The following is a 25992-nucleotide window of genomic DNA, read 5'->3' as shown; positions in this document are numbered from 1 at the left end:
CTGCAGCCCCTCCACAGCAGCATCAGCACTCAGCTCACTGCTATCAGCACATCTGCAACACATCCATGCTGGAGCAGCCTCATGCCTGCTGGTTTGGAGAGAGAAAGCCAAAATTTTGCATTGTCCTTCTCCAGTGGAGCTCTGGTCTGGCTGGTCAGAACTGGCTGTGGTGGGAGCAGGAGCTCTCAGCTTTGGTTTCTCACCCTGCTTTTCTGTCCCCATCTCTTTCCATGCATACTCATTCCCAGACCAGCAAGGAAACACGAGGAGAATTAAATGGCTCTGAGCTCCCAGGTCAAAAGTGGCACAACATGGGGCAACATCCCCATGGTTAATGCATGTCCCCCTTGCTCTCTTACTGTTCCTCATCACGCTTGAGACAATGATTTCATGCTGCATCTGCCCAGTGAGAGATGTTAGATGGAGATGCACAACTCACCACAGGAAGATGCTGTGTCCCAGTTCTAGCCCAGCAAGCTCCAACCAGCCATGTGTTGTTCACCTCTAGGTCTGAAACCCCTTCATGTAGCTCAGGAAATGCACTGATCAAAACCTATGGAAAACAAGGGGAAATTGGGAGTAAGGAGCTTACATGTCAGTGGAGACTGGCAATTCTGAACCTATCAGTTCTGGGATGTGCTAGAATGTCTGGTGTTGGCTCTGGGATTGATATCCCTCCATGCTGATGGGAATGTGAGCTCAGGTCTTTCCTTTGGACAAATCCAAAGGATAAATTTTCCCTGCTGTGTCCAAGACTCAAGGCAACAGTCCCCACGCTTCGACTGCTGAACCCCACCAGTGCACATACGAGCACTGGGAACCTCTCACAAGAAAAGCAGTGAGCACATCCCACTGAGCAGAGATGGAGCTCCAGCAAGAGCTGCAGGAAGGCTGTGCCAGCACCTCCATGCAACCAGGCAACAGTCCACAAGCAGAGAGAAGGAGAGCTACAGGCACCACGTCCCCCTCCGGCTCCCAGCGTGACTCACACCCGTTGCCATGAAGAAGTCAACATTTGCATGCAGCCACCCCACGGTGGAATGAGAAGCTCCCTCAGCTATTTGCTGGCTCTCTGGGGGAGGGCAGCAAGCAGTGGGACCTCAGGGGCCAGCGTGGTACCAGATGGCAAACTCTGGCATTTCCACAGGCATCTCCAGGCTGCTACCAACGCGGCCCGTATGTGCAGCATAGCCCAGACGATGCTCCGTGCAAATGAGATGTTCAAAACAGAGAAGCGAGTTGGGCACCCGGTTCCTCTCAGATTTAGTTCTCCTTCAGCTTCTCTAAACTCGCAGCCTCAGCGCTCCCCACCCTCACTAAGCTCCGCATAGAATTAGCTCGACACAGAGCTGTGGATTCCAGCTCCCGAGCAGTTCACACCCCCTCGACACACCCTGCTCGGCACAGAGCCGGCCCAGCCCCGAGCTCTGGCAGCCCCGAAACCCAACACATCCACAGGCACTTTCTGCCAGCATGGATGCACCCGCGGATGTGCTCTCCAGAGCGGGGTGGCTGCTCCTGCAGGCGTGTGAAAAGGCCCAGCTCGGGGGAGAGGGGGTAATTATATGCCAGAGGAGCAGCTGATTCAAACCCTTCCTGACCCCAGGCTGAAGAGTTCTCCTGATCGATCAAGAAGATGCTCTTTCATTTTCCTCAAGCGTTTCGCTGATGGATGGAAAAATCAATGCCCCATAGAGGAGTCTGGAGGGGGGTGGAGCAAGGGGAAGAAAGGGAGAGAAAGGGAATGAGGAATGGAAAGGAAGAGAAGGGAGAGGGGAGAGCGCTGTGGGAAGCAGGGACTGCTGGGAGGGGTGGTGGGAAGGCAGATGGGCTGGCAGCACCCATGGCTATCACCTGCACCTGACGTTTGGGATCTCCTCCCCACATGGAGGACCATGGGCAATGCAAAGCTTCTCCCAGCTGCACACCACGGAGCCAGGGCACTGCCAAGAGCCTCCATCAGACTGGTGCCTCTCCATGCCAAGCACTGCTCCTGCAGCACTGATGAAGGGCCCAAATCTGTGCCATGGGGTCCCCCCTGCAGCAACATTGCTGGTTTCCATGGAAACACCTCCCAGTTACCCATGTGGAGACAGCCCTGGTACCCACAGTCAGAAGGAACCCTCAAAGTCCACAAGCCTTTTGGATGAAAATTCCCCATTACTTTGTTTTTCCTTGAAATTGCCTGCTGAGATCCTCTAGCTCTGACTCACCATGTGGCTGCAATTCAAGCACCATCTTTGGGTCCCATCCTGCCCACACAGTTCTGCAGGGTGCCCCAGGCTGGTACAGGATCCCGAGGGCCTCTGTGCCACCAGATCCTGCAATTCCAGCATCTTGCTGGGCAGAGATGCTGCCAAAAAGGACTTTATCCCTTGGGGGCAAATCTTTGCTAAAGACCAAGCTAAGACCTATTTAGCTCCTCAGTTTGGGAGTGCTGTGGTTTTCAGAGAGGGGATCAAGCCCCTCCGTTCATACTTGCCAACACCAGTCACTGGAAAAGACACCCATAAATGTCCCCTTGGATCAGGGGAAAGCCAGGCCACACCACTGGACACAGATGAGGTAGCAGCTTGCCTTAAACAGTTGGGCTTTTCCAGTGTTTTCTTCCCCATATCCTATTAATAATTAACACAACTGCAATGAGACCAGCTTTTAAGAGGCTTCAATGCCATGGGCTGTGTTACAGTCCCTCTTTCAGGAGCAAAGGTTTGTCTGTTACCACTGGAAACAAGGAAGGCTCCAGTCTCAGCCACGGATGCCGTCCTCATGGGAACCTGATTCTGTGTCCCCAGTGGGCTGAGCTGATCCATCACGCTGCCAGAGCCAAGGCAGCCCATCCTCTGCTCCTTCCCAAAATTCTACCCTATGTTAGAGACACCTCACTGGGCCATTTTGAACTCTCCACATTCTTTTCAAGGCTGACCTGGTGTGTGCTCAGGAGGACAAGCTAATACTCTCCCTCAAGATGGGATTTGGAGGTCAAAGGACAGAGTTTGGGGTTTGTGGGTGGTCTCTGCCTGCTGATGAAGAACCCCATCCCCTGGCACCTCCAGAACAGTGAGTGAGCAAAGCCAGAGCAGCACATTTTAGGCCAATCTGGGGGTACATTCCAGGATCTCCCTTTCCAAAGAGCTCCTTACAGATCACCCATCTCCCAGCTGCCCAGATGACCATGCTGTGACAGCCTGGGTACAAAACTCCAGGCTATCCAGGAAGGAAGGACAATCTTTCAAGCTGTCCCCAAAACCTAGGATTTGGTTCCAGTGATTCCCATGCCTCCAACATCCTACTTGGGAGAAAAACAAACAGAAAAGAAGGGATGTGATAAAAGCAACCCCCTGGGCCCAACCAGCCCTGTCTCCAGCAGTGGCCCACCCCCAGCCCAGGCTGGGGCCCCACTGGCCCCACGCAGAGCGGCCACACCGGCCCAGCTGGTTGGGGGAGGCAGAGCAGGGCCTGCAGCAGCCCTGGCAATAAACAGCTTCCACATGCTCGTGCTGTGCTGAGCCCTCAGCCCCGACATACCAGCACACTTATTCATCCCTGTGGAGGGGCTGAGGCAGCACCATGGGCTGAGTCCCTCCTGGGATAGGGTCCTGCAAGCCCCCTGTGGTCCCTGGGGGTGTGGGTAGCCCAATGTGCCCATCCCACAGCTGTGCTGCAGCTCCAGTGGTGCTGCAGAATCCCCAGGCCAGCAAACACCCAGTGTAAGTGTGGGCTCCAGTGCTGGCAAACCCCCTCGAATCTCACTTTAATTGGATCCCCAGTTTCCCTCATCCCACACTGTCTGCATCCCTCCAGGCCATCATGCCATGCTTCTCCTGCACTGAGGACCAGTTCAAACCCATTCCAGCCACAGCAACACAGTCCTGACCCTCCCTTGTCCTCAGTCCTCTCAAATTAGGGGTTGGGAAAGGTTTCACCCCCAGCCCTGGGACAGAGGGGATCAGTGCCCTGCAGAGCCTGCAGCTTGTGAGGATGTCAGGGACACAGCACCCAACAAGGTCCCAGTGCTGTTCCATCAGGCTGGGACTGTCCCATCCCACAGCCCCTGGGGATGATAAACCCCCTTAGAGGCAGAGAGCAGGCAGGGCTCCAGCTCACTGGCACCCCGGTGGGTTTATGAGGAGATTTTTAGCAGCACCAGGAACAGTCCCCGGATTAGAGCTCCAGGCTTCAAAAGGAGCTGCCGAGCGCGAGAGCCGAGGGCTGGAGTCGCTGCGGCTGAAAAGGGAATGCTGCACATTATAAATAGCTGCTCACTGGCAGCACATCTGTTTCAGACAGCGGCTCGGGAAGGCTGTGCGTGTTCTGGTTTGGCTATTTTGGGGGAAAGAGATTTGAAACTCACTCATTATTATTGTTCACCCAAGAGATGCCTGTTTCTCCTTTGCCTTTTCAAAGCGGAAAGCAAAACGAGGTGAGTTTCAAAGCACACAGTGGCGTAAGGTTCTCTGGGAACTGCAGCTCTCACTGGGAGATGGTACAAGCACCCCAGTGACACTTAATGGGTAGTGCCACAAAACAAGGCTGGCCATGGGACAAGGAGAGCACAGCTCTTGTCACTGCTAAGCCATAAGCCACCTTTCAGCCTTGGGAGCTGCACGGTGGGAGGGAGACAGGCAGCAATGGGGCCAAGGGCAGGTGTCGAGGTGAGGCTGTGAGTGACACTCCCCAAAATAGTGTGGGCTCACCTGGACCCACCAAATGGGACTGCCTTGTGGCCCCGTTGATGCCACCATGTACCCCCACAGCTCTGGTCCATCTCTGCACCAGAAGAGATGCCAGACCTGCTCTAGGATCAACAACAGTGCAGAGGAGCAAGGCCCCGTGTCAGGATGAAGGCCACGGCCTCAAGATTGGTCTGGAACCATCAGGGCAGGGGACAAAGGGATGTCCCAAGCCTGGCTGCCCCATCCCTCAGAGGCTGACATCCCACAGGAGCCCACACCACGGAGATGTGGGGCGCTGCTGAAGCCAGCACGCCTGGGGGCAAGCAGGGGAGCACAAGAAGCGTCCAAAGTCCGGCAGGGTTGGAGCAGCCCCGCGGTGCCCAGCCCGGCCCAGGCGCTCCCGTTGAGCCCAGCAACGGCTCATTAATCACTCGGCACCACGGCGGGATGGAGGCCCTGCCTGCCGCCGCCAATCCCCGCGCCGTTACCACAGAAACAACCCTCACCCTGCACAGGCTTCAAAGGGTTTTGTGCGTGTGCCTGTGTGTGTGCTGCTCCGGCTCCCCCCTCCCCTTGTTGTTTTTTGTGTGCGTGAACGCAAGAAAGAGTTGGGTTTTTTTCCTCTTTCCCGGGAAGGGTTTGGCACCAGGGCTCAGATCATGTGAAAAGCAAGGGCAGGATAGACAGATAGACAGACAGATGAAGCAGGAGGACCAGCCACGATAGCCCAAAGGCTGGGGGGGGGGTCTTCTGAAAGGAGAAGGGTTGGGGGGCATGGAGGCAGCTGTGGTGCTAACGAGTCAAAAATAAATATTTATATGGGTAGAGTTTTAAAACCCTATTTTGCATCGTTATAATAAATTATTCATCTGCCTGTTTCTCCCTGCCCGCCTCTCGTGGTAGGGAGCTGTGAAAGGGGATGATGCTGCAGGGTGAGTGAAGGGGGTCATGGCTGACCAGGACCCTGGACCCCTCCAGCACCCCAGGGAGAGGAGGCAGGGAAGCAGGGACAGCACAGATGTGGCTGGACCCCAACACAACCATGGCAGTGCCAGATGGGGAAGGGTGAGGAGAGGTGGGTGTCAGGAACAGACAGCTGAAGGTGCCCAGGGGACTGCACAACCTCCCAGCCAGCAGTGTCGGGAACAACGTGGCTGCTCATGTGCTTGCTTTGGATGGAGCCCTCTGTGAGTTTTGGGCTCCCTAATTTTGATTTTGGCAAAGACAGCAGTTTGGCTGGTGCCCTGCAGTGTCCTGCTGAGGAGGTGGGGATGGGGAGCTCTGCAAGGAGTCCTGCTTCCCTGACTCCCCCAAATCCCTGGCTTCCTGCATGTCCTGGTGTCCCACTGAGGGTGGGCACACACCTGCTGGCAGTGCTACAGCTCCCATCCCTCGTGTCCCCACTCTCACAGTCAGCCCAAGCGCTGAGCCAAAGGGAGCCCCACACCACCACCAGCTGAGACAGGAGCCATCAGTGCCCTCCCATCTCCACCTGTGCACTGGCAGTGCCAAACACATCCCTCTGCAAAGCTGGCAGCAGCTTCCCATGGAGGGCCTTGAGCAGCACCTCTGAGCCTGCCCCCTTGACCCTTCTGGCTGTACCAAATTGTTTGTTTTGATCACTTCTGCACGTCCCAGTGCTCTGATGGCAGCTGCCATTGCCTCCACCAGTGTATGGGGTTTGAAAGAACCACCAAGCACCAAGGAAAGGTTTGGGGAGGAGAGCCTTGCCCTGACTATTTCCAGGCTTGCTGCAATTGCATTTGCCAGAACTGCTGCAACAGAGACAAAAAGCAAGGATAGAGAAAGGCATGAGCCTGGTTGAGCAAGCCACGAAAAGCCCCTTGCTGGAGGCTTCCAGCACACGGAAGGGAAGGTAAGAGGGCTGAAGAGGATGAAAAATGATCTTCTGGATCACCCCACTATCCCTTGACTCCCAGCCTCTCTTGACACCCACTCATCTCACCTGCCCTTCCAGTGACTCCCCAGCAGCCTTCTCTGGTGCTACACCCCCAGGATATCTGAACATGAAACCTAAATCTCTCTTGTACTACAGTTTAAGCCCATAATTTCTTGTCCTACCCACCACAGGACATGCAGAATCGTTTATTCCTGTCCTGTTTGCAGCAGCCACTGACATATTTTTGAAGGCTGTTATCACATTTCACCTTCAGTCTTAGACCTTTTCATGAAAGATGGAACAGAAACACAAGTTTGTGATGGGGAGGAAGGACAGAATAACAAAGAGGTTTTTCTGGATCACACGCAGAAACCAGGAAAGGCAGGGAGCCAAGGAATGAGCAAGGAGAAGCCAGTAACACCCTGAAGGATCTTCAGTGGAACCAGCCAAGCCCAGAACACAAAGGGAGATGCTGGAGACAGCAGGGAGGAAAAGTGAGGGGATACCTGGACAAATACCTGGACAAAATGGGCCTGGGATTCCCATGCAGGTTGTTGTGGCAGTGCCCAAAAGGGGTGTTGGACTTGGCTACAAGCAGGAGAGGAGCCAGCTCGACTTACATCTGATGGTACCAGTATGAATGGCAGGTAATGTGCCAGCTTGGCCCTAAGATGCAAGGAGGACAAGAGACATGAACAACAGACACACAACAGTGTGTTCCAATATGCTTATCGTGCCTTTGCACGGCTGCATGTGTCAAAAGTACTTACGAGAAGGAGATAATCTAATTTGATAAGGGAGAGGGTAGAGGAATGACACTGTGGGCACAGATATCAGGAGCAGGAAACAAAGGAGAGACTTCGGCAGGCAGCTGCTACAGACCCCCAGGACTGGAGGAGAGAAAGAAAGAACAAAAAGATTCCTGAACCAACTATCAAAGAGCTCACAAACACAGGATATTTGTACTCAGGGGGCACTTTAACCACCCAGACATCTGTTGGGCGACACACACATCAAAACATATCAGAATGGTTCCTTCGTTATGTAGAGGACAATTTACAGATGAAGGAAGTAGAAAGGCTCCACAAATCTACTCACCAATAAAAAGGCACTGTTCAAAAAGCAACCTTAATAGGGGAAGTTTGGAGCCTGTGATCACAAGCACAAACCAGGGCACGGCAGCACAAGACGCTTCACAGCAGCCATGCTGGAAGAGGAGCTGAGGGACAGGCAGGAGCAGGAGCTGTGCCTGTGCCCTACAAGAGCATGGCTGTTGATAAGGGACAGGATAAACTTCCCAAATGTGATGGAAAGAAAAGAAGCAGAAAGAGCAGCCCTTTGTGTCAGAGACAGCTCTGAATGCAGGCTGTGGACCCAGTGAGCAGGGGAGGCTGTGATCCCACCCGGGCTGGCAGCTGCAGTGTGTCTCAACATTCCTAAAGGCAGGCTTCTCCCAGGTTCTCAGGGAGGTAAAGGCAGGAGCAGGCAGCTTGTAGAGCTCATCTCTGAACAGCAAGAATTGCCATGCCTGTTGCATGAAGAAAACCCCTCCTGCACACCACCACAGGAGCTGAGCACCTCCAAACACCAGGATGCCTCTTAAATATTGCCCCTTGGTCCCTCTAACTCTGTGCCAAAAGCAAAGACAAGATCTGAGTTCCAGGAGCCACAGCTCCAGCACAAGGTCAGTGTGCTGCTGTGGTTCCCCCACAGAGGGACTTTTCTGTGCTACTGCATGGAAAGGAGTTTCACAACATCGAGCACAAGAGACACAGAACGCTCTTACACAACTTGGAGATGCAAAAGTCCACAGATCTGACAAGTCCTACGGCAGCAGAGGGGGTTTCCCAGCACACAAGGCCCTTTGGCTTCTAGAAACAAAAGTAACTTTGTCTATGAACTCCTGGAAGAGGTTGAAAAAGATCTGGCTTCAACCTAATTATCCATGTTCCATGGAGAGAGCCAGGCTTGCGGAGGGCACAGGCAGCAGGAGACTGCCCAGGGTCCCCCTGCCCTGGGGTACGTGGCCCCCAGCTCTGGGCAGCCTTTCCTGTCCACCCCCAACCAGATATGGCAGCTTGGAAAGGCTTTGGCACTCCATAATGGGCTTCAAAACTAACCAGGTTTTAGAGGTGTTCTGTGTTTAAAGATTAAAACAGTGAACGACTTGAAGTGCCTAAAATACACCTGAAAATCTGGCTCTTTGACCCAATTTAAAGTTTCACCGCAGGAAGTGGGAAGCTGCATGAGCCTCCATTTCCCCTCCAGAGTCACCTGGGAAATGAAGGGATGTGTCATCCCCTGCTTCCCACACCAAGAGCAAGGACCTCCTCAGCCTTCACAGTTACCTCCAAGCAGATGCAAAACTGGAGATCTGCAACTTCAAATGCCCTAATTTAAAAAAGACTATTATCACTGGGGACAGGAAAAGCTGCCTGCTTCTTTCCATGTTTCCAAAGTTGCTTCCCACATTTTGGCCTTAGCTGGAGTGCAGTTTCCTGTTTCACTTATAAAAATGTAGCTTCTGGTATACAAGTGTCCAGGGTTCACAGGTGCTGGTTTTGAAGTGCTTTGGAAAAATACAGCTATTAAAATAGGAAGGAAAACAAAGTAGCAGCAGCCATACACTACCACCCTTGTAGGGAACTACCCTGGACATCTTGTTTCTTATTTATTAAAATAAAAAAAAAATAAGCAACCCAACATTGCTTTCCAGGCCTGAAACACTGATTTGGTTATGACATGTGTCTATTTATCAGGAGAAAAGCTGAATATTTCCACTATCACAAGATTATTGCCAGTGCTTAGATTTTTTTCCCTAACCTCCAGCTAAAATCCTTTGAAAATGGAATGGCATACAAAATACGCTGCCTGACTCTCAGAGTTGGAGCCCACCCCCCCTTTCTCCCAATAAACAATTTTGCATATATTTAAACCTCCTTTCTCTGGTTTCCCAACTCCTCCACCCTCCCCAGCAAAGAAATTACAAAAATCCGTCATTTCTCTCTTTTCCCCTTGCACCTCCATCTATCAGCGTTTCAAAGGCAGTCTCCTCGAATGCCGAGCAGAGCAGGAGATGGGCAGCAGTAATGGGAATGTGCTCCTGACTGTGCAAACCCACACAGAGAGTGAGGACAGGAGAGACTGCATTTGCATACATATTAAACGAGAGCAGTAAAAAATGCAGACGTGCAAACCATTTGGACATGGCTCGGCTCGGCGATGCGCCCTGCAAGGGAATCAATCTTGTGCGTTCTTAAAGGGAAAAACCTGTTATGGAGAGAAAAGCAAAGCCCAGAGACGTCCGCCCGCAAACACTTGTCAAGGTTTCAGGACAACCTGACCTTCACAGCCGTGCAAAGACTGTTGTGAAGGAGGGTGAGGTCCCAGAGATGTCCAGCTGCTGCCCTTGCTGTGGTTCCAGCCAGGCAGACTGGTGCCTTTGGTCCTCTTCCCATTATCACCAATGGGAGGAGAGCTGGTGAGATCCCCAATGCCAGCCATGCTTGCACTTGAGCTGAAGCAAGATGTTCTGACAGTAATCAAGCTCTCAGGTGACGGCAGCACAGAAACATCCCCGAAACAGCCTGAGCTAGGCTCCATGGAAGAAATAAGTGATGCCTGAATGTGCTGAAGAAGTCCAACCTCTGCATCCCAGTACCTTTCTTGACTGAACAGTGACATCCCTCTTTAGATCTGGATGATCCCAGATATGGGGAGCTCCAGAAAGCAAGGCCAAGCTCCAGACCAAGGCCAGCCTGGAGGGCATGACTCCCAGAATGGCTCTGGTAAAAAGTTTTGAGTATCTCTTTGCTGGATCCATGGATTTTCACCTGCACCCTGCCACTGCTGCTTGACTGACCCACAGGAGTCGCAACATGAGCACTGCACACGCGAGCTTCTCCCATGGTCAGGTTCTACCTTGCCCTGGAATGACCCAACCCAACCTCACCTTCACTTGTCCCAATGCCCTGGTTAAGGATGTTCCCAAGATAGGATGTTACACCCAAGACAACAAGTAAGTACAGTGGAGCTTACGTAGTAGATCATTCCAAAGTGTCTGCAAGGATACGGATCTAACGAGGCAAATCACGCAGGCAAACCTACTGATCTCAAAGTCTGCAGGTTCAGATGCATAAAAAGTGCAAAATCAGTAACTTTTATATTGCCACTCAAGGAACCACAAAGATAAAAGCAATATTCTGGGAGTGAAGAAGCCATGAATATTTCTCATCTGCACTTATAAGGGATATTTGGGACCAACGGCTTGATTCTGCGTTAGCCTTGTTCAAATGAGATAATTTACATTCCCTGCCGGCTGAAAACAGGCTGTCAAGGTATTTACTTGTGTCAGGTTTCACTTCCCAGCCACAGCACTAAAACCCACTAGGTGCACATGGAGAGCAGAGGTCCAGGACCAGGAATGGCAAGGGGAGTCCAGTGGGGACACCCTGACATGGTGCAAGCTCACAAAGTGCAAATGTTCTGCAGAGAATCATGCTGTGGTCTATCAGCAGCTGCTGCTTTGCATCACATTCTCTCAGCTTCTCTCTGCAAGGGTCCCTTCTGGAAAACCAAGAACTTGCAAAGTTCAGCTGTCCATCCCTGAAGATCCCAAGGCTGCAGACAGACAACTGGACACACCTGCCCACCGAGCCTCACTGTCCTGCAGGGTTTGGCCCCTCTGCTCCTGTGGGAAAGGCTGTTTGGAGCCTGCCTTCTCCTCCCTTGTCCAGCTATCCCCTGCTATGGCCAGATCTAATCTAACCACCTGCTTCTCCGTGGCTGACTCACCCTCATCTGCCTTTGCACCTACAGCCCAAAGGACATGCAGGGGAACACGCTGCCAGATCTTCCCCATCAACCTCCAGAAACATCCCTTTTGCCAGGTCCAGCAAGCCCAGGATAGCAAAGCAGTGCTCAGCTATCTTCTGCTCCCTGCCACCCTCCAGCTCCTCTAAACCAGGCACTTTTGGGGTGGGAAGGCAAACAAAACAGGCTTCCCAGTAGCCTTTCCAGTGTGGATTCTCTGGTGTCTCATAAGGGTTGAGTTCCCATGCAGCTATCGAGCGCTCGACTCTCTCTTTACCCACCCACCCATTTTCACAAGGCTTGTGGGAGCCACACAAGAGCTCTTTCCTTCAGCCAAACGTAATTGGAACTCGTCGCTGGGTAAAAAACAGGGGGAGGCGGGAACAAATGGAGAGAGAGAGAAAAGGAGAGACACGTATGCACACATGCACAGGCTGGATCACAGAGGGCCTATTCCCTTAAAGAAAGGGGAAAAAAAGAAAGAGGGAAAAAAAAAAAAGAACAAAACAAAACAAAGTAAGACTACAGTGGCAATGTGCACCAGCTGAGCTGTTGACTTGCTTGTGTGCTGCACAGTCCCACCCCTCCGCCTCAGCTGCTGGGGATTTACAGGCACAAACAATCTGGGAAGGGTTGGTTCATCTCTACATGGGGGTTTCTACAGCTCCCTACACAACACCAGCTCCCCTCCCAACAGCAAGGCACAATTTGGAAACATTTTGGGCTGTTAACTATATTCGGATTGAATTTTTTTTTTTTTCAATAGAAACGGTCCTGTGAAAGGGCAGTGGGTGAGAATCTCACAGAGGGAACTCGGGGATTTCCACCCAGAAACTGTCCCCCTGCCTTGCCAGAGAAACATGAAGGCAAAAGAAAGTGGTTGACAAAACAACAGAAAAACAACTTATTGAATTTCTGTCACTAGACAAGTATAACTATATTAGTGATTGTGTCAATATTAAGCTGATATCAAAGGTGATTAATTTGATAATTGCCTGTGCAGAGGAAAAAAAAACACAATCAAGTATATTGCCACTGGCATCTGAAACACCTCCTTTGGTTAAATTAATTTCCTTTTTAACTTCATTTGAGTTAATAGGAAAGTTATGGTGTAACCATAACCCAGAATCACACTCCCCCTTTTATTCCTTTTTTGACTGACCTTATTTTCACGTTGGCCCAAGAGCCTGGAGGAACCAAGGGCTTTGTTTGTCAGTTTGGAAAAGTTAAGAGATAGAGAAATTAAAACTGTTTTGCTGAAAAACTTGTCCACAAACCTCCCCAGTGACACTGAGTGCCACCTCCCACGTGTGCCAGGTCCTCTGGCAGGACAGCATCCCAGCAGTAGTCAGTGATGTCAAACTCACCCCGCAAATGGCCCCAAATGACATTTTTAGAGAGGCTCTGTTATCTGAGACTACAAAATTAGCACCATATAACAGCCTTGGTCTGCAGGACTGTTCCTGCCAATGTCAGTGGTGGTGCTGTAGAAGATCAAAGGCAAAGCACAGTCCTGCAGCAACAGAAACGTTTTGGCTGGTGGGAGAACATGGGGGGAGCACAGCAAAGCCAGCAGCAATCCCTTCCTTGGGCAGAAGAAGCCCCGGTGAGCCCCAGAAAGCAAAAAATCATTCCTTCCATTTGCTTAAATCAGGCAACTCATGCACAATTCTTCAGGAATATTCAAGAGATTTATCTAGAAAATCAGCACTAAAAGCATTGACCTTCTGCCAAAGAGTTAACAGCCCTGAGAGCGAAGCCGAGGCCTCGCTCTTGCTGCGAGATTTCTCCCAGTGACACCACGTTCCCACTTGGAGACAAGTTTCTTTGTTTGCTTTTCCCCAGTTATATAAGGGACATAAATTTTTCTTGCAGAGAGAACTCCAGGCAATCTGCATCTCCCTCAAAGTCTGCATCTCCCTCCAAGGCTTCTCACTATGTTTCGGCTTGAACACTACTGCTGTTGCTGCAGTTTTCCAGCTCCTGCCTGTGTCTGCACTAAACCCTCTCCCCTGCCCCAGGAAGCAAGAGCCTGCTCGAAACTCAGCTCCCCATCAGGTGTAATCCCACAGCATCAGCCAAAGCACCTTGACACCCTCCCATTCCCTGCCTGTGGCATCCTGAAGGAGAAGACATGAGCACAGGCAAGCTACAAAACCTTGGGCCAGCACAAAGCTGTGTCCAGGGACTCTCCCCTGTGCAAGAGCGTCTCAGTGGAGATGAGACTGCTGCCTTGCAGCTTGACTCTTTTCCAACTGCAATCCTCCAGCCCCTGGCTTTGCTCTCCCAGCAGGTCCCTGATCCCCAGCCCCATCACTCAGCACTGCAGGAGCGAGGCAGGGGAGGCTGTGCCGGGAATTTCGCAGCGCTGGGGCGAGGGCTGGGTGCTCTCGGCCGGCCAGCACCGCATTGCACACATACCAGCAAACCTCAGCCCGGCAGCCCCGGAAGGGCAACAGGCAGCCAGCAGCAGCTCCCAAGCCAGCGAGGAAGCCTTAACCCCTTCCCTGCTGTGGCCAAAAGGCTTCTCAAGAGTCCAGAGGCAGTGGGAGAGAGGAATCCACTCTAAAATCAAGCATCTAAATGCAGCACCACTCCCTCCCTAAAAAAAAAGCCCAGCAAAACCCTAAAAAAATCCCTGGGAATGCAGCCCTCCTCTTCCCCTTCCCATGGCCTGATGGAGAGGCAGGGGACCTTCCTGAGCCCTGGCCAAAAGCCATCAGAGCTCCCAGCAGCCAGCACAGCCCCAGGCACCGCACAGCCGGATGTCCCCTGCCATTCACAGCCCCATGTCCTGGATGATGGAGGGTCCTGTGGGGGACCCGGGGACAGCCACAGCCTGGCAAGGCTTATTGTGCACCCCGAGAAGGGGAATGTTGAGTCTTTCCATTCACACCATTTAAAATCATGGTGCTGAGGGGAGTTTCTCATCAACACCACCAGAGGAGAAATCTCTCGAGGTGAGGTTTGGCTCCAAGGTCTGTCAGTGTGAACTCCCCATGACCCAGAGGCAGGATTTGGCACATGGCTGCTTGCACCCATCCATAGCCAGCGACAACCTTGAGTGCCCAGAGGAAGCCCAGTGGTCGTGCCTCTCCCCAGCCCCTTTCTCAGCCTGGTTCCTCTTGATCTCCTGATCTCTTGGTCCCCCAAAGAGATCTGGTCTCTGCCCTCCCGCACAAGTCGGTCCCTGAGAGCCGGAGCAGGAGAAGGTGGCACAGCACCTCCAGAGCTGGCACCAGCACATCTCACCTCTGAAAAAACAGCAACCAGGTGTTACATCAACCCATGTGAATGGACTAAAAAATGCCTGTGCCACCCCACTTGGAAATCAGCTTGGTCTGAGCAGTCTCCAGACAGCTGCAACAGCTTAAAAGTCCCATTTATGGATCCAACACAACAGCAAATGCTTTTCCTTTTTTTCTTCTTTTTTTTTTCTTTTTTGGACTAAGGGGAAAAACCAGACAAAGCCCTTTCCAGCACAGGTAGGATCACTGAAACCCAGGGCTGAGCAGGGGCTTTGGCAGGCGGAGAGAACAGAGGCTCAGGGGCAGGGGGTGTCAGCCAGCCCCAGTCCAGGCTGCCTTCCCAGTGGAGATCGGATCTCCCACACCGATACTCAGCCCTGCTCGGCTCCCTCCAGCACCAGTCCCATCAGATCAGGCCCAACAGGATTAACCACATATCACAGAGCCAACAAAAGGCAGATTTACCTTTTAAAAAGAAACACACACACACACACACACACACACACACACACACCAAAGTCCATGTTAAAGGAATTGCCTTGGTTCAAAAGCTGCTTCCAAATTTAGGTTTGCTAAAATTAAAATTTCATATTTTTAATAGAATAGAATTAGACTCTTCATGATAGATTAATAATCAAAGGCCCACAGAAATGTTTCCATAAACGAAGTTTTCTAATTCCAAAGGAAACCATTTGTTTAAAAGAAGCAAGTGTTCCCCTGCAGAGCTGGAACTTCAGTAATTGCAGCATGATGATAGAAAATGGGGCTGGATAGCAAAAATAACTTAAAACTATTCTAAACAACCATGACGCTGAGTCATCTGTTTCAAAGTCCAAATGAAGCTATCCCAGTGACAGGGCCCACAGAAAATGCTAAGGTGCATAGTTAAAAGGGGAGGGAAGAAACAAAAACAAACAGTAAAAATAGTACAAATTCCTTCAGATACTACTTGTGACAAAAGATGAAAGCTGGGATTTTCACCCTCTTTTGAGCATCTAAACTGCACTGAAGCTCAGGGTTTCATCACACCAGGCATCCCCAACACAACAGTACCATGGATGTACAACCAACACCAAATACTGGAGCTTAATGTTCCTCTAAACCAACTTAAGGAAAAATAAAAGCACTCTCTCCTCAGCTGGTATCAGCCAGTGTAACCCCACGAAGAACAGGAGAAGGAAAGACCAAACTCTGATCTCTCGATCTTTTGTACTCCAGCCTCACTTGTATACACTGCTATCACATTACACAGTGTGTAAGTTGCTGTATGAATGGCAAGGTGCCACCGGCATAAATACATTCATATCTGGAGAAAGGATCAGTCTGCATGTCAGGATCTTCATTAAAAACGAGTTTGTAAGCACTTCCCCTCATTCTTTTGATTCATTTCCACAAAAACAAAAATGTATCGTTGCGTCAAAGCTGCAAGGACGCCCAACACGAGACTGGACCAAGCGCTTGGTGCTTCAGACCAAGTCAGCTGTGCTTCCAAGGCACTCCAGCTTTCCCAGGCTCATCCAGGTGTGTGTTTACAGCACTGGTATCTGATCCTGGTAACCAGCTTGATCTAATGATGGGTAGAGCATGTGCTCACTCGAAGAGAGACAGAGCTTGGCAGATCTGGTCTTATCCAACACACCAAGTCCTTTATGCCCTGCTACCAAGATTAATTTAAAGGTTGTTTCAGGTAGATATGGGCACACCAGACACAGGGTTTGCCCACACCAAGTTTACAATATGGCATTCAACTGGAATTCACCTCAAACCAGCATGCTGTGGAAGGTGGTGCTTCCAGAGCTGCATCATGGGCAGTGCATCCCTCTGTGTGTGAGCAGCCACAGGCAGAGCAGAGCAGGAGCCTCCTCCACTGTCCCCCCATGCCCTGGGGCACTGTCTTGTGGCTGGGACTCAAGGACAATTCAATCCCCTCAGGATTTCACAAACAATCGACAAAAGCAGGAACCCAGGAAGGAGGTGACAAAATGATGTGGGAACAAGCAGCCTGTTACAACAGAGGGACAAGTGACAGGGACAAACCTTTCCCCATGCACGCTCAACAAAGGCCTGCAGGAAAGCTGGTGGTCATCCCCCCTGTCAGCACCTCCCTCTCCAACAACTGTTTCAGACTTCCCTTCTCCTTCTGCAAAAGATCCAACTACCTTAAATTCTGCCTTGTGCTGCTGTAACGAGGGAGGGCTCTTGCTTGCTGCTTACTGATGAGGAACCAACATCCAAAAAAAAAGAGCATGGATCGAAGGCAGTCTGAGAGAGGGAGAAGGGAGAGGCCATAGCTTTTATCAGGCCAGCTGACAGAGCCAGAAAAACAACAGCCTGGATTTTGGGCACAACTGGCTTTCTTTAAGGTTTGTCTATGTTGTAGGCAGGAGAAGCCTGTAGTTTAAACAGGGTGTTCCAGGTTTTTTTCCTTGGCTGCACCCTGAGTTAAAAACACCACTGGCTGAAGGGCTGGAAAAAAGCAAGGAGTTCAAACAGAAAGGCATCCAGGAGGGGGATTTCCGAAAAGGTGGGGAAGAAACCATCAAAGCAAGATTTCCAAGGAGGTTGGCATTCTTTGGGAAGGGAAAGTTTTCCAAGATCTGACTCCAGGACCACTTCAAGACAATGATATCCTCTATGTGTGAAGCTGCCTCGGTCTCCACTCCTCAAACACGGATCCAGGGAGGCAGGAGACAGATGGATTAGAGAACTAAGCGCAATGGGAGATCTGATCTTCATGTCCCTTTTACACCACACTCTCATTGTGAAGAAGTCATAAAGCAAATCATCCCTTAAGCTAATATATGAGTATTTTAACTCTTATCTTTTCTCAGCAAGAAAGGGACTCAACACATGGAGAGCCAAACTTTGCACCTTGATCACCACAATTTGATCCTCCATCTCCCAACAGCCAGGCAGGAAGACTGTGGGCTTCATCCCAGGTCACTGATAGAGCATGGAAGAACCTTCCACATCTGATGTTACAGCATCCTCCAGGCTTTGTGCAGTCTCCAGCAGTGCTGCCTTTGGGGGCCAGATACCTGCTGGGTCTAATGCCTGGCTGGGGAGATGAAGATCTCTTCTTTTGATGAAAGAGCAAAAGAGGATGAGTTGCTTCCTAATGATAAGCAGGGTGTAGATTTGCCCAGACTCTGCTCCCTCTCATGCCTAAAGTACATCCTAGGATGATGTCTCTAATTCTCAAGTCTGGCAGTCTCCAAGGTGCTTGTCTTCTGGCTGCCCCAAGAAATGAGGCAGCACTTATCTGTCTTTTGCAGATGGGTCACTAGAGGCAGAGAGACAAAGCCCCAACTTCCCTTTACACAAACTCCTCAAGGCACCAGGTTTGAGGATTTCATGGTGTTCAGGCACCTGAACCTGGGCCCAGTGTCACAGAGAGCAAAGAACCAACTTCAAAATCCCGGAATCAGGGTCAGAGGCCCTGACTACTGTCCACCTTTGCCACATCCTGGTCAGCTGCAATTGCTCTCCTAGGTTTCATCCCAGCCTTCATGCTCTGGACTGCCTCAGAGAAGCCTCTGTGCTGCTGACAGAACAAAATTCAGCCTTTGATGCCATTGGCACTTTCTCCATTAGTTGCTTTGAAGATTAGGGCCAGAGCCTTAAATTGGATTCTGAAGCTGATGGGGAGCCAGTGGAGCAGCTTGAGCTCCTGGTGGCCCAGCCCTTTGGGGAGGTGGGTGATGGTGCTCTGCACCACCTGGTCCCACCACACTGTTTCTACTTTCAGCTTCTGCTGCACTGCACAGAAGCGCAGCCAGCTTGAGCCAAGCCATGGCTTCAATACAGCAGACAAGATTGTCCCCATGCTGGAGGGAAGAAGGCAGTGATTTTGGAAACAAGCATTGCCTGGCCAACATGGCTAGCAAAGAGGCTGGAAAAATTGGGATTCTCCAAACCACACCTACGGTTCATGGCAGCATAGAGACAACAGAAAGAAAAATGTCACTGCAGATTTCAAAGCCTCATGTTTTCCAGCCTGCTTGCCCTCCATCCTCAGCTGAACGAAGCTGCTCATACCTGCATCCCACAGCAACAGCAGCTCTAGTGATTGTGCCAGCTGGGAATGAGAAATGTGCCCATGGCATCTCCATCTCCCCTGCTGGTGGGGAGTCCCTTTCTTCCCATCACACAGTGCTGCCTGACCAGTGGATGATGGGCAAAGCAAGAGGGGGAAGCAGGCAACATGTAAGCCAAGAGCATCAGGAGCATCAACAGGAGCCCAGAGTGGGAGCACACAGCTTTGTTTTGGCATGATTTTGTTCCTCTATGTTTTTCACTGGAGCAGTTCTTATGCACAAAGGAACCATCTTTGCTGTAATCTGTTCAATTTCAGCACTAAATAGTGCCTGCAGAGTTCTGCACACAGAGCTCAAGCTCTAGACACTCAGCAAAACACCCATCCCCAACCACATCCCCTCCTTGGCCCTCCATGGAGCAGCACACCTGGGTTTCACCCACACCCACCACCCAACAGCATCCCCCAGGATGGGGGGGTCCCTTTGCCCAGATTCCTTCAATGTCTTTGGAGACTGGCAACTCAAAATGGTGCAGAGAAAGGAGAAATAAGGATCACAAAAAGCCACAGCTCCTCTCCCCAGTGAAGTTGAATCCCCAAGCGAGGAAGGAGATCCATGCACACCAAACTTGCTTCCAAAGCATCTCCCTCCTCCAGGAGCCAGGGCACAGGGGCAGCAAGACACTGTGTGCCGTGAAGTGACACACATCGAAGGAACATGTGGCTCAGTCACAGCAACTTTATTAATTTAAGTTAATTTCCTGCAGTTCTGTCTTAGTTTTCCAGCAGATTCAGGACTTAAAGGTTAAAGCATAACCTTGTCTCAGTAGCTTGCTATTCGCTCCATGCAAATGTCTACCTACAGCCTGGTAATTACATGCATTTCCACAGAGCCAATCCGCCGTCAGCCTGACAGATACTGATCTTCCCGTTTTATTTTTAGCTCTGTGCTTCCCCCTCTAGATGCAAAAAAAAATTCTGTTTGTTCCATCTTTTGCTGCAGCCTCTTTTTTCCCTGGCTCACCAGCCAGCTCCCGGCTCAGCCAGGCTAGAGCAGGGAGCAGCACGGGGCTGCAGGCTGGGCAGGCAGTGGGCTCCTGCTGGGTGTCCTGCACGGGTCCCCACCACGGTGACAGTGGGCAGCCACCTCCTTTGGGGTCACCCAGGGAATTTGTCACCTCCAGCAGCAAGGGGTGTTTGAATAGGAAACTGAAGTGAGACATAGACAGTCCTTTGTAGGGGAGCTGGACACTTTTTCCTGGGGACATATCCTGGCCTCACACATCCAACTGAGAGAAAAGGGGTCAAATCTGGCAAAATTCAGCCCATGTGCCTCTGGCTTTCCAAGTACAGGATTTATCACCTTGCAGAGATGGGTGGCTTCCCCCATTAGCCACCCCATTGGGGCCACCCAGAAAGAGGAGGCAATGCCAGGAGGGCAGGCACCCGAGGCAGGTCACCCACACAAAGACAAAGCTTGGTTGACATTTCCAACCCCTAAAACGGGCACACATGAAACCAAATGGATCTGGTGCCACTGAGGCCAGTGTGCTGCTCTCCTTCATGAGTGGCTCCTGTGACTCTGGGGAGGAGGCAAGGTGTGCAAACCACTAGAAATCAGTGTCCTCCAGAATTTTAAATCTATGGGGCAGCCTCCCACCAAAGGCTGATTGTAAATCATGAGACTTGGAAGAAAAGGGGATCACATGGTTCTTTTTTGCCTTTCCTTTTGGAAGGAGTCTGGGAATGGGGGTGGATTGGGCTTTCAGGGTGAGGTCTGCATGCCTCTCTTCCACCCTCTCTCTCTCAAATACATAATATAGATTTAAACCAGAACAGATTTGTACAAACTTTAGTCATGTGAAGGGGGGGAAAGGCACTGAACATCAGAAGTGAGAGGAGGAGAGCCCTGGCAGTTGGTACTCCAGCACACAGGGCAAACCCACCATGGCCAACCTCAACTGTGGGCCACGGGGTGCAGCTCAGGGACATTAGGGGGTGAAAAGTGTCTGAACAGAGAAGAGAAAGAAAACCTGTATGCAGGGAAGCCACATTAAAAATGTATTAGGAATCTTTCTAGATTAAATAGCTGAAGTGAAGGAGGAAAGAGGAGCAGGAATGGGATTGAGTAGAAGGAAGGGCCAACCTGTATGAGCTTCCAGTAAAAGCCAGCAGAGCTGGAGCTGATGCATCTCCCCAACTCTATGGACACTTGTCCAGGGCTCATCCCTGCATTGGCTACCTCAGCCACATGGGAATCAGAATTGTGACTCCTACCTGCAGAGAAAGGATTGCTTGTCTTGTTATTCTTCCAAGGATCCTCCTTGTCCCAACATCATTAAAAAATAATAAAGAAATTACCCCTACATGGTTTTACATTTCCAAGGGAATCTCTTCAAACCTCATCAGCAGTTCCCCTCTTTTGAATTTGGTAACAAATGAAGCACACAACACTGAGAAGCTCCTTGTCCAACATTCTTCAAACATTTTCAATAGGCTTTCTGGGGCAGTTAGAGGGAACAGGGCTTTTATAGAGATCTGGGCAACACTGTCCCAGTTTTCCCTTCCCACAGCTCCAAACATGAAGGTCAATCTAACACAACCAGGGGATCAGGAGCCATCCCAGCAAGTGACAGGGATGACAAAGCAGGGAGTGGGGAGGGAAAGGTCCTTCACCCATTACAGAATGATAGCCAACGAACAGAGATTGTGTTATTCAGCCCACAAGCCAGGAATCAAACTCAGATTCCAAAATCCTATCTTTCTGCACCAAAATAAACAAATAAACCAACTAGCCAACCTGCCTCCCACCAAGGAGGAGTTGGGGAACTCCAAGGGAGCTTTCCCACCCTCTGCACAGCTGCAAGCCCTGGCTGAGCTCCGCAAGAACCAATTCCTCTAAAAACAACAAGTTTAGCCAAAGGAATTCAGGGCAAGCAAAGAGAAAAAGGCTGAAGCTATCCCTTTACCATGTTCCTGCAAAACACCTTTAAATATGTGATCTTTGCATAATTGTGTTTAAAACAACTCAAACCTGGCACTGCCAGCCTGTCGTTGGAGAGTCACTCTTGCTGCTGGCTCGTTCACTGGGATTTGTAACTGTTATTCAGTCTCCATTTTCCTTTCTGTGATTCAGTCCTACTGCTCCCACCTTCACTTGAAATTTGAAAGGCTGGGTGCCACCAAATCCCTTTCTTTGCCTTTACACCCTTCTTTTCTAGACAACAGTGACAGTCTCTGCCACACATCATTTCACCAAGGACTGCACCAAGGGCTGCAGTTGGTCTCTTGCATCTTGGACATCCCTGCAAAGTAACCAGCCAGCAGAATCCAAGGCTTTAACTCCTATAACCTTTCCTCTTGCACTTACCCATCAGGCTCCATGTCATTGCAGTACTTTACTCCAAATCCTTTCCCACTGGGTTTGCACTCAGCTGTCATTGTAGTGCCCAGACTTGAGCACTGGAAAAGTGCTGTGAGCACAAGCAAGAGAGAAGGAACCAGGACAGCGTCTCCAGGGCTGTCTGACACGTGGCCTCAGCATCTGTTGCCCCAAAAATATCAAATGGCAAATCTTACACAAGATGCACACAACAGAAGGTTCTGTGACCACAACTGGCTTGAGATGGGTCCCCAACAACACCATTTACACCAGTGCTCTGCATTCCTCTGATGACATTTATTCCAAGTCTTCCAGTTCTTCAGCTGCTCTGCAAGAAGATCTTTTCCTCTGGATCTCTGTTGCAGTTACATCCACTTGGCATTTTCCTTGTGGCATGGCTATTTCTGCCCTCTTACAGCAAATCTTCCCAGGCTTTCTCTGTAGTTCTTTCCTCTTTGATTTCACTGGCTTTGTGCATCTAATGAAAACATTCACAATGATGTGGGAGAGGGATGTGAACAGTGACATTGACCATCCTGAGAAAAAGCCCACAATGGAGAATGGGACCCTTGGATTGGTGCTGGGTGCTCCCACCGTTCAGCCTACCCCTGTTCACCCACATTTCATTTACAGGAACTCATGGCAGCTTTCATTCCACGGCCATTCCAGTGAGGCACCCAGAGGCACTGGGCAGAACTGGAATATTGTGTCCTTTAAGTTCCCTTGGGCTGCTCTGACCCCCAGCAAGCACTCACATGTGCCATGCCATGCTTCCCACAATCCTACCACCTCCAACAGATCACACAACACAGGAGCAAATTTTTGACTTCAGGAGCATTGCTGGGAGTGTGAAACAGCAATTCTGCCCCCATGCCAGCCCTGCTCTTCCTACCATGTGGACAGATGGAAATTGCCCAGCCTATTTTCCTACCTCAACCCGCCTTGCCCCAGGCTCTCTCATCCCACCCCATCCCACATTTCTGCTGTGTCCCAGGTGAGACACAAGCCCCCATCCCACAGCAGGGACATCTCTGACCTGCTGGCACAACATCCCAGTGACAGCTACCTGGACTCAACATAAGTCTTTCCTCTGACTTCAACAGCTGCTGGCTTCATTCCCCTGTTCCTCGTGGCCTCTCTATTTCCTCATGGGCTGCTCTTCTATTTGGGAGCTCATGATTGTATCTGACAAGGTCTCCTAATTGTCTCCACTGATTTTACCAGAGACTGATTTTAAAAGCAGCTCAGTAACTTAGTCACTTCAATATCATTGCTGGATTCAGCTCCCTCATTTATTAATGGGCCTACTTTTGCCCTTTTTCCCCTGATATGGTTGCAAAATCCCTTTTTATTTCTCTTAACCCCTTTGGCTAACATTAACAAGCAACAACTCAGTAATATTTGATATTATATGTGTATAAATAAAAGCAGGAAAATATCTTATTCACTCCTGTTATAGCTACTAAAGCAGGCCTAGGGCTCTGGAATAGCAACTTTACTGCATACATTAAATATCTCCATTACTCTATTAATGCCCAGTGTTGGAATTTTATTGGATGGTTTGGGTTATTTACCTTATAAAGTAACATGGGCATCACAAACCATGAAAAGAGTAGTACCTTCTTAGTACCTTCTTCTTGAGTCTGGATCTCCACAAGCCAAGTGAACACAAGACCACAAAAACAAAACCTCATGTGCTACATGTTCTTCCTTCCATGAGAGGGGGAGAGGGGAGATCAGCAGTTATCCAGGCACCAATTTCATTGCATGGTGTTCCTCAGGAGGAAGCTGGACAGGCAATTTGCAAACAGCAATCCCATTCTGCTTTTCTGGGCATGGTGACACAGCCAGCAAGTGTGAGGCACCCTTCATTCAGCTCGAAAGAGGTTTTGGGGTACCCCATCCTCACAGCCCAAATGCACAGGTGACAGGAAAGAAAGGGAATAAAAAACAACGAATACCAAAAAGCAAAAAAAAAAAACAATTTCCAAGGGGAAATGTTAATATTTTGTATTTTCACTGACTTCTCAAACGCAATTCAAATAATGCCTTAAACTATCCGTAAAATTGTAATAACCAAAACCAGTTAGAAAAGTGCCCAAAAACCCCTCTTCCAAAAGTCTTTGAAAGAATTAAAATAATCTAGGTAAGTCAACTCAGTCCTGATGAGAGGCCACCTTCCCTTTGCAGGCTGCACTTTTATTTCCCTGCCTTTAAATTGCTGCTTCGAATTCTCCACAACTTGAATGCTCAGAGACTGGCTCCAGTTCCCTGCAGAGAGATGACCACTGAAACATAGGAGATAACTCAAAAAAAGCTGTCCCAGGATCCTGTCCCCAAATCTCAGTGTTGAAGTGAGGGAGGAAATGCCCAGAGCCAAAACCAGGCACATGTGGTTTAACATCTGCCTCAGTTTCCCCCCACTCCAGCCGGCTCATCCCCAGGGAGAGAAGGGGATGAGCAGGTGGCTGGTGTGAAGTGTCTTTCCCCAGACAAAAACCCTTCCTGGGGGCTGAGAATGTGGCAATGTGAGGGGAAAGGATGCTCAGATCCCACCTCTGCCAGGCAGGGAAGGATCCAGGTGACTGAACTACAGGATGAAATCCTGCCCAGCTCCACAGCATTGAGTGACTGGAGGTAAGCTGAGGCCACTCCCAGCAGGGCTGAGGTGATGGGTGACAATGACATCCCTGACTTCACCCCTGCAAACCCTTCCCACCCACTTTTTGCACAAAACAGGGGGAGTCCGGAGTTTTCCCATCATCCTCTGCCTCCCTTCTTTAAGTGCAAAAAAAATTCCCACCGGCACCTCTATTTAAACCCAGCCCAGTCCAAGCAGGATGCCCTGGGTGGGATTTCTGTCGGGGGGCTGTGATTTTGGGCAGCAGCAGGGAGGCAGCAGCACCTGCTGCCAGCCAGCCCCGAGCCTGCCCGCAGACCGCAGGCAGCGGAGGGAGGGAGGGAGGGAGGGCGAGCAGGCTCCCCTTGCAAAGTCTGTCCTGTGCTGTCTAATAACACAAGGTGTCATTGTATACCCAAATCAGTGCCTGGAGCTTTATTTATAACAACTGAAACACAAAACCCAGCAGGCCAGAAACGGCAAAGGGAGCGAGAGACCAAGGAGGGCAGGGACGCAGCCGGGCAAAATCTCCCTATTTAGCAGGATTTGCCTTGAGATTTTCAAGTCGGATTGAGGCTGGGGGGGGGGGGGACTCGGGAGGAGGAAAAAAAAGATGAAAGGGAGGGAAGAGGGAGCTGGCAGAGCAGCGATGCCTCCCTGGCTGCGGCGAGGCGCGGGGCTGTCTCCCTGCACGGAGTGATGGGAATGCTTTGCTCGCAGCCCCCCGCCAGCCGGCAAAGGGAGGTGGGGGGACCCTCCAGCTCCCCCGGGACTCTCTGGCTTCTACAGCAACTCTTTTTAAAGGTTATTTGTGGCTCTTTAGCCACTTCTCATCCCAGGAAGAGCTTTGCAGCTCAACAGCTGTCTCCGGTGGACTCGCTCTTGCACTGGAATAGGCTGTACCTGGGAACTTGGCAGGAGCCATCCCAAAGGGACTCGCCCAGCCCGGCAGGCAGCAGTCCCAGCGCGCTCCCTCTGGTGTGGCTCCTGTCAAACCCAATGCCAGCGGCTCGCACGACCCCGCACCTGCGAGAGGCTGAGCACCCCGAACTCTTGCTGAACTCAGTGGGAGCCGGGGCAGCTCAGCAGCGAAAGGTCCCAGCCCTGCACTTACAGCATCGGGAGATGCGCTCTCCTCGGGTGGGTCCAGATGTTATCACCACCGCTGCCACCCCCCGCAGCTTGTTCATCTGCTCCCTTGTGCCGGAGGCTCCCGCTGCCGGCGCAGCGCCGGTGGAACAGCTCTCGCACTCTCCTCCGAGGCTCCTGGGCAAAGGCTGGCAGCTCTGCCTAAACCCCCTTTCCCCAGCAGCTGGAA

At 50.9% G+C, this 25992-nt stretch overlaps 1 long non-coding RNA gene across 1 annotated transcript; it reads right to left on the bottom strand.

Moving 5' to 3' along the window:
- Window positions 1–25921, bottom strand: LOC136564733 (uncharacterized). The gene is made up of 3 exons (XR_010784746.1): window positions 25789–25921; window positions 440–553; window positions 1–88 (listed from the first exon to the last, which is right to left on the bottom strand). It is a non-coding gene; the product is annotated as an uncharacterized lncRNA (long non-coding RNA).
- Window positions 25922–25992: the final 71 nt, after the last annotated feature.

Source organism: Molothrus aeneus, chromosome 19 (assembly GCF_037042795.1).
Source record: "Molothrus aeneus isolate 106 chromosome 19, BPBGC_Maene_1.0, whole genome shotgun sequence".
In the NCBI taxonomy this organism is placed as follows: domain Eukaryota; kingdom Metazoa; phylum Chordata; class Aves; order Passeriformes; family Icteridae; genus Molothrus; species Molothrus aeneus.
Note: the sequence above shows the minus strand (reverse complement) of the source record. Positions and strands in the feature narration are given on the sequence as shown.